Raw genomic sequence first — 16,083 nt, forward strand, 5'->3', positions numbered from 1 at the left:
CTGCCTGCCCTCCATGGCCTCCAGTGGGCAACTCAGGTTTAACGCATCAAAAACAAACTTTGTTTTTTTTGGCCACACCGTGCAGCTGGCGGGATCTTAGTTCCCCGACCAGGGATTGAACCCGGGTCCTCATTAGTGAAAACGCGGAGTCCTAACCACTGGACTGCCAGGGAGCTCCCCAAGACAAACTCTTTATTTCCGCTTTTCCCACCCCCAAATCTTGCTTCTCTTCCAGTTTTTCCCATCTTAATAAAGGTGCCATATTCACTCAGTTTCTCAGGACAGAGACCAAAGAGTTAAAGAGTGATTCCCTTCTGTCTTTTATACCTTGAATCTGATCCAGTAGCATGTTCTGCTGGTCTCCAGAGCATATTCAGAATCTCACCCACCTGTGTCGGTCATGGCCACCTTGGTCCAAGTTGCTGTCCTCCCCAGGCCGTTGCAGTGGCCTCCTGTGGGGCTCCCACCTTCGTCCTCAACCCCTTCTGTCCTCCTCACAGCCCCAGAGTGATGCTGGGAAAAAAACAAGGCCCATCACATGGAGGAGGCAGCTGAGGCCCCAACCCAGCTGGGGCGATATCTCAGCAGCTGCACCAGTTTGCCAGCCCCTGAGTCGAGTCTGCAGCCTACAAGATGAGTGGTCCAGAGCCTGCTCAGATGGGTGGGTGCTTCCCCCCCTCAGCTCACCCCGTCTCCCTGGCCTCAGCCTCCTCCCCCTCCCGCTCTCCCTCCTCCTCATTCCACTTGGCCTCCTCCAGACTGCTGTGCTTGTCCTTAAATACAGCATGCCTGTTGGTACTCGGGCCTCTGCACTGGCTGTCTCCTCTATCTGGGAGGTGCTAGTCCCACATGCCCTTGACCTCTCCCTACTTTGCCCAGATGTCTGCTCAGATGTTCCTCAGTGGCTACGCTCTATGAAGCAGTACTCCCATGCTCTCCCTGCTCCACTTTGCTTTTCTTAGAACCCTGTTATATTTGCATTGCTGTATTTGTTTGCATGCTCATTTGCACGTGTGTGTGTGTCGTTTTACACTATAATGTAAGCTTCCAAGAACAGGGAGTTTTCTCTTCTGTGTCCCTGGTGCCTAGAACAATGCTTGGAACATAGTAGAGGCTAAAGAAATAGCTGTTGATTAAATAAATGAGGTGATGATGCACTCACATCAGGACATGTGGCTTCCCTGGGTCTTCCCGATAGCTGTGTGCTATTCCATTATGTGGATGCACCCAAGTTTAATTAGCTGGCCCCCTACTTGAGGACATTGAGTGCTTTTATTCTTTTGCTATAATAGACAAAGTTGCGTTGCACATCTTTGTATACCTATCTTTACATTCATGTGTGAATATAACGAAAAATCCATAATTCCAGGCTCTGGGTCAAGGAGTGTGTGTGTTTAAAACTTTGGGAGATAGCGCTAAACTGTCCCCCAAGAGTATTTTTAACAAATTATGATTTTTAAAAATATTTGAAAACACATATTTAAAAGAATGAAATTAGCACCACTCCCTTATAGAGCCCTTGAGACTCTGAGATCAGGCTCAGGGACCGAGTGTCATTTCACAAGAGTGAGGCTGAGTCTCAGAGAGGCCGTGAGGTCTATGATTTCTTGACTGTGGGCCTGGTAACCAGAATGGCTCCAGCACTGGGGTCTCTCACCCCAGCCTCTTTCACTCTTACAGAAATCAACCTTCAGTGCCTGTCACTGGATCACTCTGTAACACAGGAAAATAAAAGGACGGTCACTGAGGGTGGCTGTTTTCCTGCATTGTAAAGAACTTCTTGAAGTTCACCAGCACCAACCCAACAAGCATCTATTCAGTGCTGGCTATGTGGTGTGATGGTGTAGGTGGTGAGGATACAGCCTGCAACAACACAGAAAAGCCCTGCCCTCAAAGAGCTTGCATTTTCTCCTGAGGAAACAGACAATGAACAGAATGGTAAGTGGGATGGGAAGAAATACTGTGAGAAAACCAGCAGGAACAGTGTGGTCACCAGTTTCAGAAGTGGCTTCAGGCGTTCACACCTCCAGGTGCTCACACTCTTATGAAATCCCCTCCCTCTGAGTGTGGGATGGACATGGAACTTGCTTTTAATGAATGGGAAAGGCAGAGTGATGGGCTGGCACTTCCAAGACTAGGTTACAAATGACCGTGAGTCTGTCTTATTGGGATGCCCTCCCATTCCTCCTTGCTCACTTTGATGTTTCGAGCAGCACCAGGTGGGCCCATGTGCAAGGGACTGAGGGCAGCCCAAGAGGAGCTTATTTCTGCCCACAGCCTCATGAGACAGCCTGACGCAGATCCAGCCCTGAGAGGACTACAACCTAGCCAACACTTTGACCAAAGTTATGAGAGACCCAGAGGAACAGCTAAACCACACCCAGATTCCTGACCCATAGAACCTGTGAGATAAATGTACAAATGTTGTCTTAAGCCTCTACAGTTTGGGCTAATTTGTCACTCAGCAGTAGCTAACTCATACAAAGAGGAATAGAGAGTGCCAGGGTAGGGGGTGCAGTTTAAAATAGAGTGGGAGGGGAAGAGTTATTTGAGAAGACTTGAAGAAGGGAGAGACTGAGCCCCAGGATCCCAGGGGGCAGAGTTAGATTCCGGGACACAAGTTGGTGGGAGCTCAGGAGACAAAGGTGGCTGGAATAGAGCGAGAGGGGCGAGAGGCAGGGGCAGGGCAGGGAGGGTGGAGGGATGTCACGCTAGCATTTGACCTTCAACTCTTAACTTGGGGAAAGGGAGCCTTTAAGACTTTGAGCAGGTGCACATTTTAACAGGGTCCAGGCAGGTGATAAGTGTTAGGGAAGGTGCGGGGGCAGCAGCAGGGAGATGGCCAGAGGTGTCAGATCCTGGGTTTACTTGAAAGGTGACCGCAGGATTAGACGTGGGGTGTGAGGGAGGCGTTCCTGCATCTAAAGGCAGGTGGTGGCAGGCAGGTTTGGGGAGACCCGGAGGTCGGGGTTCACAGGCCCCAGACGCCTGTCCAACCTTGAGGAGGAGGGTTGAGGAGGCAGTTAGGCCAGGCAGCGTGTACAGTGTTTGTAGCCACGGGACGGGCGTGAGTGTGGGGAGAGGTGAGGAGAGGACCGAGGGGTGGGGAGGCCAGGGCAGGGGGCCTGCAACGCAGCCGAGGACAGGGTGCGGCAGCAGGACTGGAGTGCTGAGTGACCACAAGGTGAGGCTGAGTGCTGACTTAGCAACCTGGCGGTCTGAGTGCAACAGAGGGATGTCTGAAAGATGGGCAAATAACAGTACATTCAGACCTGATGGGAATGATTGAGCTGGAGAGGGAAACACCCAGGACGCAGCAGGGAAGGAGGCGGCTGGAACCAGGCCCGAGAGCGGGAGAGAGAAACGTCCCTGGGAGCCAGTCGGGAAATCAGAGCGTCTGGTCCTCAGGAAGTTCCGGAGGACGCAGGTGGCCCTGCAGCACGCGCCCGGCCCCTGACTTCCGGCGGCGGACAAGTGACCCTGGGGGTGATAGAGCGAGCTGGAGCCGAGCTGGGCGACTGCCCTCGGAATTTCCTGACCTGGATGAGGTTCAGCCTTTAATCTCATATTGCATCTACAGCCTTGTCTCATGTGGTTTGTGAGAAACTGGGGGGAAAAAAAGGGCTCCTAAGCTTTACAGCCAACCCAAGACACATTTGACTGAGCTCTAAGGTGCTGGGGACAGGACAGACACCCTGGGGGCCTGAGCTGAGGGTGCAGTTGGGGGTCCGAGCGTGCTGGGCTGCAAGAGCAGGCCGAGGTCCAGGTGCACGCTGTGGGGCTGGCCTTCCTAAGCCTCGGTTTCTTCATCTGGCAAGTGGAGTGACTGAGAACACCACCTCACAGGCTGTGTGAGCAGGAGCCCTTGGGGGGCAGTGACTCTGTGTAGTTCTGGGAGAGTGACCAAGGTGGCACCAGCAGATGGGGAGAGTGCCCTGGAGAGTCAAAGTATTGCTCTGCCTGGGGGCCAAAATCACTCTGAAAGTATAAACTTGCCACTGAATTGAGGAAAAACAGCATGTTTTGATACATGCTTGTTTGATACAGCAACTGTTTCCCTTCCTCTTCATCTGGACCTAGGAGGATTTGGTGCCTCTCCACGGCCAAGAAAGCAGGTAGTAAGAGCAGGACCCGAGGGCTGGATGTCTTGACAAATGGAATTCTCCGTCTTTTCTGGCCTCTTAGGAGAGATATTATTTCCTCCATTGATGCAAATGTGTTCAAAGTGCACTTCCCACAAACTCAGAAATATCGAACTGCCTTTCTTCTGAGGCCTGGGACTGTGGCCATGGCCCTCCTGCTGAAGGTGGCCCATGCCTGGCCACAAAGCCAGCACCTGGCACTGGGGCAGAGCCCAGGCGCCATGATGTGTGAGCCAGGGGAACATGCAGAAGGTGTGCAGAGGAGAGCAACCCCAGGAAGCATCTGATGCACCCTCTTTGCTTTGCAGAACTGGGGCCCAGAGAAGGCATTGAGTTGCCCGGGGCACGTAGGGAGTCCTGGGCACCCAGCCTGCTTCTCCTCCCACGGCCATCTCAGACCAGGCTTTTTCTGGGAAGCAGCAACAAGGTTTCAGCCAGGAGTTGGTCTTCAGCCAGGAGTTTGGGTTTCAGCCAGGAGTTGATATTTGTTAAAAGAGTTGGAAAAGGTGAAGCTGTTATCAAGAAACAGTATCTGGGGTCTGAGTTCACTGCAGGGTCTCAGGAACTAGATACCATCAGCCTGGCCTGCCCAGCGGACATGAAGGGAAGCTGTGGCGGTCACACATGGGAGCCGCCTCCTCCCTGGCTGGCCTGCCCAGTGCTCCCAATAGCCCAGAAGATGGAAAGCAGGTTAACAGCCCAGGAGGAAAGGAGTAGAGATGCCCTTGCTGCCAAGGGCTGGGTCTAGAAAGTCTGACTGCTTCTGGCTCCCTCACTGTCCTGCAGCAATGGCCATTTCTGGCAGAGAGGTGCCTGGGTTTGGAAGTTGGAACTGGGGGCTTTGGCAGCCCTGGCTTCTGCTCTGCAAGGCTCTCAACCCCCAAGAAAATTCTAAGTCCCCAAGAAAATGTGAGCTCTCAGCTGGTCCCCATAGCTGGACATTTGCCTCTTGTTTCACAGCGGGTGGGCCTCTATTTAGATGGACCCCAAGAGCAGGAGAAAATGTTTGGTGAACCTCACCACCCACTTCCGATTCACTAAACATGGTCACACAGATTTTTCTTTCATGGGATAAAGAAAATAATGGCAGGCTCTGCAAGGTCATTCCCAACCTCCTCTCCCTTGTGATCTGCGCTGTTGAGGCTGAAAAGCTAACTATATTCCCAGCCTGTCTTGAACTAAGTGTGGTCAAATATCACAGTTCTGGTAAATGAGATATGATTGGCAGTCAGCTGGGGGATTCTGGGAAGGCTTGTTTTCTTGATAAAAGAGCCATATGTGGCTGGTATTTCCAGTTTTCTCTCCATTTCCCTACTTCCTGCCTTGCAGGTGGATGTGATGTCAGGAGTTGAGGCAGCCACAATGTAACACTGAGGCAGAATGCATGAAAAAGAGGCAAAGCACTTGCGGAGACAGGCCCTGATACGGCTGAGCTGCTGAACCCAGGCCAGCAGCTGTCAACTTGCAGGACTCTTGTACACTGAGGTAAAACGAAACCTTATTAGTTTAAGCTGTTGTGTTTGGAATTTCTGCAGCTGCAAGCATTGCTGGCTAATGCACACCACTGTAACTATCAGCCAGCATCACATGTGACAGTGAAACCCTAGCTGCATTCTCATCGCATTTTGAGACAAGGGTGTGTCCACTGTAACCACTAGAAATGATAATACAAATAACATTTTTGAGCGTTCATTACATGCCAGCAACTATCCTAAGCACTTGGCATATTGGCTCATCTGATCTTCCAATAACCCGAGGGGGAACATTTTACAGGTGTCAAAATTAAGTCACAGAGAGGTTGAGGGAACTTGCCCAAGTTGGTAAGCAGTGAGCCAAGATGTGAATGCAGAAAGTCTGGCTCTGGGATCCATCCTCACAATCACAGATGGTACTCACCGTGTATCTCTACGATCAGGAGGCAGGGAAGAACAGCACAGCCCTGATGAGGCTTCTTGTCCTGAGCGTCATGGCCACCTCATTCCCTCCCTCCATGCACTGCTCTGGGGAAGCCAGCTACCTGCCAAAGGAGGGTGGAGAGCCAGGATCAGAGCTGGGGAGGTGCCATCTAAAATGTTTGAGAGGGACTTCCCTGGTGGCGCAGTGGTTAAGAATCCACCTGCCAATGCAGGGGACACGGGTTCGAGCCCTGGCCTGGGAAGATCCCACATGCCGCGGAGCAACTAAGCCCGTGTGCCACAACTACTGAGCCTGTGCGCTAGAGCCCATGAGCCACAACTACTGAGCCCGTGTGCCACAACTACTGAAGCCTGTGTGCCTAGAGCCTGTGCTCTGCAACAAGAGAAGCCACTGCAATGAAAAGCCCACGCACTGCAATGAAGAGTGGTCCCCGCTCACCGCAACTTGAGAAAGCCCGCACACAGCAACCGAGACCCAACGCAGCCAAAAAATAAATAAATTTATTTATTTATTTTTAAAGTTTTTAAAAAATTTAAAAAATAAAATGTTTGAGAGCCTCAGCCTTGGGGAGCCTGTGGGGCTATTTCACAGAGAACCGAGACCTTGGGCTAAGGCCCCTCCTCTGCTCCAGGGCATGTATGAGCAAACACTGCCAAGATTTTCTCTTCCTTCTTCTTCCGTTTCCAAAGCTGATTGACCTCACTTCTGATGAACATCATTTCTTTATTTAAAACATTTTTTAAAAATAAATTTATTTATCTATTTTTGGCTGTGTTGGGTCTTCGCTGCTGCGAGCAGGGGCTACTCTTCGTTGCGGTGCGCAGGCTTCTCATTGAGGTGGCTTCTCTTGTTGTGGAGCATGGGCTCTAGGTGTGCGGGCTTCAGTAGTTGTGTCATGAGGGCTCTAGAGTGCAGGCTCAGTAGTTGTGGCGCACGGGCTTAGTTGCTCCACAGCATGTGGGATCTTCCCAGACCAGGGCTCGAACCCGTGTCCCCTGCATTGGCAGGCGGATTCTTAACCACCACACCACCAGGGAAGCCCCTTCTTTATTTTTAAAGCTACTTGAGTATTGAGTAATGCTGTAGAGTCTTATAGCTGGGGAGCTGGCTGTCTCTTCTTCACCTATTATCACTTAAAGCTTTTTTTTTTAATTGTGAAAGTAATACATGGCTGCTATAAAACCTTCAGATAGTTCACAAGTGTGTGCAATAAAAAGTATAATTTTCTGCTCCCATGTTTTCAACTTCCACAACCTTCCCCCACAACTCAGAGGGATAACATTGTCTAGGAGATTAGAGGGTGTCCTTTCAGTTTTCCCTACACAAACAGACTCACCTATGTAAGATGCACACATCTGATCTTAAATTTAAAAAAAAATCAGTCTATACATGGCATTCTGTGAGTTGCTTCTTCTCTGAAAATAATTCATGGACTTAAATTCGGTTCATTGATTTCAATGTATGCTGGGTGTTCTTTAGGAAGGAGTACTGCAATTTCCTTAGTTAACTTTGTGTCCATGGACACTGATTGTTTCTTTTGCAACTGATGTGTTGCTTTTGTGTACTTGTGTTCTAGTTTGGGTTGAAGAGACTCCTACAAGTGGCACGGCTGTGTCCATGTGCACGCCTATCACCATCTGACAGGTATGACAGGTAGGGCCAAATGTCTTTCCTCACTGCTTCTCTAGTCACTCTCTCGCTGACTGAGGACAAGTGTGTTCCTCAGCCATGCCTCACTAATCCTGGATACTTTCAGTCTTTAAAAATGTTGCAAAGACCCCAGTCACAACATAGTACCCAAACCTTGGCTTCGAAATACAGTCTCCACTAAAAGGAGCCAGGGACCAAGACTCCTCAGAGAAATGACTGATTCCAGGGCTGGGACAGGGAACTTAAAAATGGGCTTAGGATAGCTTGCTGTGACAGAAAGTAAGGAAGTAATCAAACTATGATGGGGACGTGTCAAAGGGACACAGGAGACAACTTGAAGGGGCTTCCATTGACCCAATCAGGACATTTTGAGCATTAAAATAAGTATCAATAATTACAGTAATGAATTATAACCACTAGAATGAAAACTCCATGCATCTATAACAGGATTAAATAAGTAAATAGAAAAGCAAAAGCTAGTCTTTGTAGTAGAACGTCAGCTAATAAATGTAGATGGAATATAGAAGAATTATCATTTGGCAACAATTGTAATAATAATTGATTCAGACAAGGGTCATCAGCAGATGCTAAATTTGTGGGTGAACGTTTGAGCAGCAAGAGTGGAATCACTGTACTTGTTTATTACAAAAGGAAAAGTAGTAACTTGGGGCCTTCCAAGGCAGACCGGGGTCTGGGGAGATAAAGTCCCGGCAGCCCTTGTGCAGTGGGGTGTGGGTGTGGGAGTGGGGCTGGTCAGTGTTCCAGCTACACATCCTCCCCGTGGATGATCCTGAAAGCTTCTCAGGGGGAGCCCAGCAGCCCCCACTGACGGCCACCCCTCTCCTCTCTCTCACTCCCACCTCCTGCCCTTGCCTTCCAAACCAACTACCCACCCCATGTCCTTGTCTCAGGCCCGGCTTTAGGGGACCGAGGCAACATGCTTGGTGGGCTCCAGGGGCCCCAGGGAGGCCATGCGTCTTGGGAGACCAGTCAGGAGTGACTGCTGTGGTCTAGTTGAGGGCCAGTATGCGTGGGACCCCTGGGTGGGGTGGGAGGGTTTGCCGATGGAGGGTGGGGGACAACAGCAGAGTCACGGTGGCTTCACCCCCAGGCTTTTGAATGGAGCACTGGGAAGGACAAGGTTGCCACCCGCGGCCCTGGAGGAGAGGCCTGGGCTGAGCGGTGTGAGTGCCAGGGATGGAGCAGGAGTTGCTACAAGTCAACCTGGAGTTGCCTTTCAGAGGGTCAGAGCGATCTTCGTGGGTGGCATCAGTGCACAGATGCACGAAGCCACGGCTTGGATGAGCTCACCGAGGAGGGAGGAGGGAGAGAGAAGACGACAAAGACCGGAGGCTCCCGGGACATTCCGAAGTCCACACGTCAGGATGAGAGGGTGGAGCCGGCCAGGGGACCAGCGGGGGTGGGTGGCAGGTGAGGTGAGACTCCAAGGCCATCTGTGTGGGCCAGGATTCTGCTCTGGCCACCCGCTGCTGCTCCATGGGTCCCCGCCAGGGAGGAATGCGCTTCCAGGAGGGAGTGACTCACCGCATCAAGGGCCGCCAGCAACGTGTAGGTCGCAGCGGGCCTGGATGTGAGCACATCCTTCAGACGTCCTGAGATGCAGAGAGGGGTGGCCAGCTCCCTCATGGGCCATTGCATCTCTGACATGTCATTAGCACTCAGGGCAGGAGGACAACTGACCTTTTTTTCTTTATGTTTTTTTAATTTCTCAATTCTTCACTTTGAATAGATGTTACTTTTTTGTAAGGAAAAAAAATGAATTTTACTTTATTTAAATGTAAGTTAGGTTCCGGAGATGTTCTGGATCCCATAGGCATGGTGGTGGGCTGGTGAGAGCCTCACGGCTCCCACATGGGTCTGGGGACTTCACACCCAGGTGAGGGCAGGTCACCTGGGCTTTGGTTCAGTGGGGCTGGACTTCTGGGTGATCCTGAGAAGCATCCCCTGCAGAGAACCAGACCCCCGTTTCAGACCAACTGTGCGGCCTTGGGGAGTCCCTTGGCCCCTCTCTGGCTGTTCCTGCTTCTGTCCACGAGGGCAGAAGAGTGGCCTCTGCACACCGGGCTGGCACGATGCAGAGGCGTGTTGTCGCTTGTCATTCCGTTCACCTGCTGTGACCTTCCTAAGAGGGCAGGCGTGGAGGTCATCATCTCCCAGCTCCAAGGCCAGATCAGAAGGACCGTTTGGCAGCCATCACGAGTGTTCATGCTTAACATGGATTTATTCAGCAATCACCTGTCACACAGTCACTGAGTGCTCACCGTGTGCCGTCCACTGTTCTGGTTGCTGGGTATGTAGGAGTTAACAGGAGACGCGGTCAGAGTGAGATCAGGGACAGTGGGATGGCCGTGACCGTGGACATGACAGGCAGAGGCAGGCCTGGGGCCCAGAGCTGAGCTGGTGCGGCAGTCTGATCTGTTGAGCACTGGGAGTGGCCGGGCCCTAGAGCCCCCTTGCAGAAGCATCGCCACACCAGGTGAGGAGTCTGAGGACTGGAGAGGGAAGGGCTGCCCAGGCCCGTGAGTGGTGCCCTTCTTCCAGGGCCTAGGCCCACTCTCTGTTCCCTGCCCCTCCTTCACCAAACTCTCCACTCTCCCTCACCCTAACTGCCTATTCCATGCCCCTGACCCCATCAACGACTGGCACCCCCCAGGAAAGGTGACCTTGGTGTGTATCACAGGGACAGGTCACAGGCAATAGCTCCTCCACAGGACAGGCCACACCGAGTCATGTACAAACACAGTTTTGTTTTGGGTTTTTTTGCGGGCCTCTCACCGTCGTGGCCTCTCCCGTTGCGGAGCACAGGCTCCGGACGCGCAGGCTCAGCGGCCATGGCTCACGGGCCCAGCCGCTCCGCGGCATGTGGGATCTTCCCGGACCGGGGCACGAACCTGCGTCCCCTGCATCGGCAGGCAGACTCTCAATCACTACGTCACCAGGGAAGCCCCAAACACAGTTTTAAAGGTCAGTGCAAGTCATAGGACATCACCAAACCCATCAAAAACCAATGTGGTAAAGCAGAAAACCAAAACCAAAAGCCCGCTGACGTGGTAACCATGAGTAGCTTTCTCTGGACACTGGGACCTGGGTGATTTCTATGGTGATGCTTCTTTGGGGCCTTGGACCCCTGGAAAAGTGGGAGTCAGCCCTGCAGTTCTCACAGCATCTCCATCAACTGTGCTTTCAGGCCAAGTCTCCAGGCTGAGAACCCTCTCATTGCTTTGTTGTTTTGTTGGTTTTGCCTGTCTTTTCCAAACTGTGCACACAAAGTGAGTTACTTTTAGAACTGAAAAGCCAATACTTTCATTAAAATGTAAAAGAAAGTTTACAGTTTACTTTTAAAAACAACAGAAGCAGCTCTGGCTAAGCCTGGGTCGGGTAAAGTGTGTGCCCAAAGGACCTTCTGGCCAGCGCCTGACCCGCTGCTGGAGCCTCTGGGTATTTGGCAGGACAAATAACTGAGTGGCTGCCGATTAATTTATCACAGGGTCTCTTGGTTTGGGCTTGTAATTTCTTGGCCTCTGGGTCTCCTCCTGTTCCTGGCCCCTCCCATTTTTCTTCTTCCAAAATGACCAAAAGAAATACAACTTCCCATTTCAGTGGGGAAAAAATTCATCTAAGTAACCTTTTAATAAAAACAGAGGCTCTCGCTTGATCACAAAATCAATTAGTCGGTGGAGAATTTTATTAGTCAATCATGTAAGTAATTAAAAATATTGGCTGATGGGACCGCCTGTGGCTGAGAACTGCTGCTTCACCCCAGCAATATGGGGCAGCGGCTGGCACAGGGGTATTGGGAAGTGATCTAGAGTGGGGGCTTTTACATCATTTTCTAGTGCGCCTCTTCCAAGGTCAACTCGGGACACATTAGACAAGGGACTCGGCTGATCTTGGAGCCTCCGTTTTCTCACATGAAAAATAACAGGGCTGACCGCATGGGATTCTCTTGTGGATTAAATGAGACAGAGTTTGAATGGTGAGTGGCCCAGCCTCTGGCTCATGACAGGTGGGGTTGTATTCCTGAGAATCAAGGAATTCTGGGCTCCAAGTCTAGCCTGGTCCTGGGGCCATGGGCTAAGAGGGATAGAACGGTCACTGGGGCCCTGTCTCCTGAGTCAGGCTGCACCAGGCAAGGGCTCTCCCAGGTTCATCTGACCAGAGGTGGGCTGGGTGATGTGGGTACTCAGCCCCCCGTGCTCAGCACCCACGTCAAGTTCAAGGGGAGAGGAAACAGACTCCCTCTTGGTGGAAAGTGGCAAGGTTCTGAGAGAGTGTGTGGAACTAGAAATGCTTTTATGGCCATTTTTGGAAAATTTCACCTGCTGCACAGGACTGCCTCTTCCAGAGGCCCAAGGATGGTGTCCTCCGTCATGAGAAGCACCTGCCTTGGCACCCACTTCAGAGGCATCATGAGAGGGGAACGGAACCTCCACTGACTGAGTGCCCTGCCCTGTGCCTGGCACCACGCAAATTATCCTACTGTCTCCTCTTCATAGCACATGCAGTGGAAATTACTTCCCCGCTCCACAGATGAGGAATGGGGATCTGGGAGGCTCCGTGACTTGCTGGCCCAAGGTCCCCCTGCCGGCACGCACAAGTAGATCTGGGATTCTAGCCCGGCCCCCAGGGCTCTAGAGTCTGCACCCCTCTCCCCATGCCTCTGGCCCAGAGGCCTTGCCTTGGCCGGGGGGCTGACCATTGGCTTTGGTCCTGGCTCCTTGCCCACCTGCTCAGCCTTGGCAGACTTGCCTGTGGTGGGCTCAACCTCCCTGATCAGCAACAGGAGGTGTGAGTGTCTGCAATGAGGCCACAGGGCCAGGTGGCCCACCTTCACTGCCCTGAAAATGACCTCCTGGCCCTCTGAGGAGCTCCAGCCTGCCCACCAGAGGCCGGCCTCACACTCCTGAGCCGTTGCCGACTTGCTGGCTCTCCGTGCACGTGGCTCTTGCCTGGACACAATGCACAGGGGTCATGTGAACCCACATGGGCCCAACACCCTGACAACCTTCCTTGACTGTGGTGACAGCCTGGGCCCAGTCCGTCCCCGCCCTGTGAGTGGCTGCAGCTGGACCTGCCCCTCAAGGAGTGTGGGCACCTAGGGCCCGCTGTGTGCAGCAGGGTCTCGGGGATTCCCCCAGCCCCTAATGGATCCATCTCCCTGGATGCTGTGTGTGCTGAGGCACTAGTGGCTCCCCCAGCACCCCAACCAGGAGAAGGCCCCAGTATGTTCAGGCTCTGGTGTTAAGTTTCCTCCCCCATTCTGGGTCTCCCTGTCCCCCTCTCCAGTGGATGCAGTGAGGCCCAGCTCACCTTGGGAGGTCCCTCAGGATCAGACCCCCGGGTGACTTCCCCAACACAGAGATGGACGGAGGGAAGATGGGGCTCCAGGAAGTGGACCCCTGTAGGGGGAGGGGAGGAAGGGAGAGACCCTGAGCCTGAGTCGTCTGCTGTCGGCCCCTCCCCCATCCCCTTGCCCGCAGGGCACAGACCAGCCCTGCCTGAGGGTCCTCAGGAGAGAGCCCCGTCTGATGGGAGCCCAGTTCCTCAGGGCCACCTGAGACAGTCACCCCACACCAGGCCCAGGGTCCACCCGCCCCTTCCTCCCCAGGAACCCTGTAAGCCTTACCTCTCTGGGCCCTAAATGCTTGCCCCACCAGGAAGGATTCCGAGCTTCCTTCCTGGCACACAATTTTTCAAAGCCACCTCCAAAAGCGGGCCCTGGAGGTGCTTATGCGCGGGCTGCTCATCCTCTGTAAAACCTGGCTATTTGTTTAGACTAGCTGACATTTCCATGGTCTTTTATTACAGAAAATATCCTGGGGAGAAGGCAGGATGTTTGCACAGAGCTTATACCCTCCGCCTCTTGTCCCCTGTGCCCCGGAGTGGCTGGGCCTGTACACCTTGAGTGGGCAGGCAAGGCAGCAGGGATGCCGACCTCTCCCCTGCCCTTCTTTCCTGAGAAGGAGGGGTGGTAGGCAGCTCCCCCGGCCCCCAGGCACAGGGACCCTCCAGGTCTCTGCCTGGCCCTGTGCTGTGCTCTGAGGGGCAGGACAGACAGGCCACGTGAGACCACGGCTTCCTCCTCCGTGGGGCAGTGGTTCAGTGACTGCCATCCAGCTCCATTGGCTGTGCCCTGCCATAGCCTGTCTCGGGCTTCGGTGTGCTGTACCCTTTTCTCTCCTTTGTGTCTTTGTTTCCAGCATCTGCCAGGGGGCCCGGTAGCCAAAGGGGTGGGTTGGCTGCTGGTGAACTCCATTTTGAGCTAACAGTCCTAATTATTCTCCAGGATCCATCTCAAGGACTATCTCCTTCCCGGGGCATCCCCAGCCTGCCTCACCTGTGGCCTGAGGAATAGTCTTCTCCCTCAGCCCTCACCCAGGCACTTCGGACGTGACTGTACTTGGGTCTTGTGTCCTCCCCAGCACTCGGCCACGGTGTCAGTCACACTGACCAGGGTGTGGGTCCCAGTCCTGTCCCTGACTGGCTGTGCCCTCCTCCGGAGTTGCCGTGCGGAAAGCCCTAGGGTGCTTACCGTACATACATGCTTGACCCTGCCCAGGGCAGCATCCTAGGGGTCCCCGTCTTCCCCGCTATGCCTGGAATGCAGTCTAGGTACGAGGTCCTGGAACCCGAGCTGGTAAGCAGTGGGAACATCGGCACTTTCCGAGGCTGTGTTCCTACCTTCGTGTCCTGGAGAGGAGGAAAGAAGGGCCGGCTCAGCACCGTCATCCAGCAACGCTCTGCAGGGAGGGCCAAAGCCCAGGGCTGGTTTGGCCTTAATTAAATCACCCACGGGCCCAACTCATCGAGATAAATTGCTTTCACTCCTGTGGACCCGTTTCAGGCAGTATCCTTCCGCGGCTGTGTAAACATCCCCATGCTCTCCACACCAGCTCCCCCTGCAAATCATGGTAGGCATTTCTATTTTAATTGAGATCAGCTGCTGACAATTAGGGATCCTCTGTCTCAGTCACCAGGAAAGGGCTACACATTTGCGATTAGAGACTGAGCTGGGCCTGGGGCGGCCCAGGGGGCCATGCAGGCTGAGTAGGTGGGATGGGGTGGGGATGCCTCCCTGCTGCAGCCCAGAGCCCACCTGCCCGAGGTCGGGATGGAGCCCAACTGCCGGCAAGCTCCCCTGTGGACAAAGTTTTAGTCTTGTCAGCATATGGGGGTGGGGGGTGGAGTCCCAGGTGCTGAGAGCCTGCCTGAGGGGTCAGGCCTGGGCAACTCTGGCATCCTCACAGGAGGGGGGCAGGCGAAGGAAGGGAGGGGACAGCACCACCACCTCTGTCCGAGAGCAGAAGCCTCTCCCTGGCCTCCCTGCTCCCCTCTGGGTGCCCCCAGCACCTCCCCCGCTCACACACACATTCGCCAGAGAGAGCTCTCCAAAACGACAGTCCGATCCTGACGCATCTTCGTGCACATCTCTTAGTAGCTTCCTGTCGCCGGTAGATAAATTCCGCATTCCTTCCAATGGCCCCCAGGGCCCTTCGTGGCCTCCTGGCCCCTCTCCTTCTTCAGCCACTTCCTTCCCTGGGACTACACTGCCGCCGGTCCTTCTGGCCTCTGGCCCCTGTACTTTTCTTTCTGTCGGGTCCCCTTTCTCCTCACCTGTCTGGCTTTATCGCTCTCTTCAGCTTGAGCTCAGCGGTCGCTTCTCCAGAGAGGCCCTCCCTGAGCACTCCTGGCTGTTCTGTGTGAATCACGCCTCCCAGCAATCTCTGTCCCCTTAGCCTGTCTGCCTCCTTCTCTGCGCCTACCCCTCAGCGTCGGCCGGTATCTTCCTTATTGACTTGTTCGCCTTCTCTCTGCTAAGAGAGGTAGGGGCTCACCTGTCTGGCCCGGGCACTGAGTGGTCTCCGCTTCAGGCACGTCAGTTTCGCCCGCCTCTGCAGACTGACAGCTCACTGAGGGCACAGGCCGAGTTTCCCGCTGTCACAGACATCTTTCCTTGCACCTCCAAGCCGGGCACCGTGAGGCCCTTACCTGCATGGGCTATGTTCACTGAAGGTCATGGTGCTAATCTTCTCCCCACTGTACAGATGAGGAAACACTGGCTTGAAGCCCTCCTGCCCTGGAGGGGCGCTCCCGAGTGGAGAAGCAACAGGGCCCATGCTGGCTGGAAGGCCTGTGCAGCTATGGCTCTGCGGACCCTCGGCCGAGGCCCTGCCCCCGACGAGACGCACAGGGCCCGGCGCCTGGCAGCCCTCCAGCTGTGACGGACATCTGTAGCAGCTGGGCCCGGCCCACCGCTCTGACACATGTGTTCTGTCTCAAACCCTCCACTGGGGACGTCCCTCACGCTGCGATTTCCTGTGATGTAATTTGCTCCCTGGAGCCTGGGGAATGG

The 16,083-nt window shown here is 53.8% G+C and overlaps 1 long non-coding RNA gene across 1 annotated transcript; it reads right to left on the reverse strand.

Annotated features, from left to right (window-relative positions):
• Positions 1-260: 260 nt before the first annotated feature.
• LOC136793694 (uncharacterized) lies at positions 261-15,690 on the reverse strand. The gene is made up of 4 exons (XR_010839310.1): positions 15,566-15,690; positions 14,263-14,420; positions 6,039-6,159; positions 261-513 (listed from the first exon to the last, which is right to left on the reverse strand). It is a non-coding gene; the product is annotated as an uncharacterized lncRNA (long non-coding RNA).
• Positions 15,691-16,083: the final 393 nt, after the last annotated feature.

The sequence above is a fragment of the Kogia breviceps genome, chromosome 2, assembly GCF_026419965.1.
Source record: "Kogia breviceps isolate mKogBre1 chromosome 2, mKogBre1 haplotype 1, whole genome shotgun sequence".
Lineage (NCBI taxonomy): Eukaryota > Metazoa > Chordata > Mammalia > Artiodactyla > Physeteridae > Kogia > Kogia breviceps.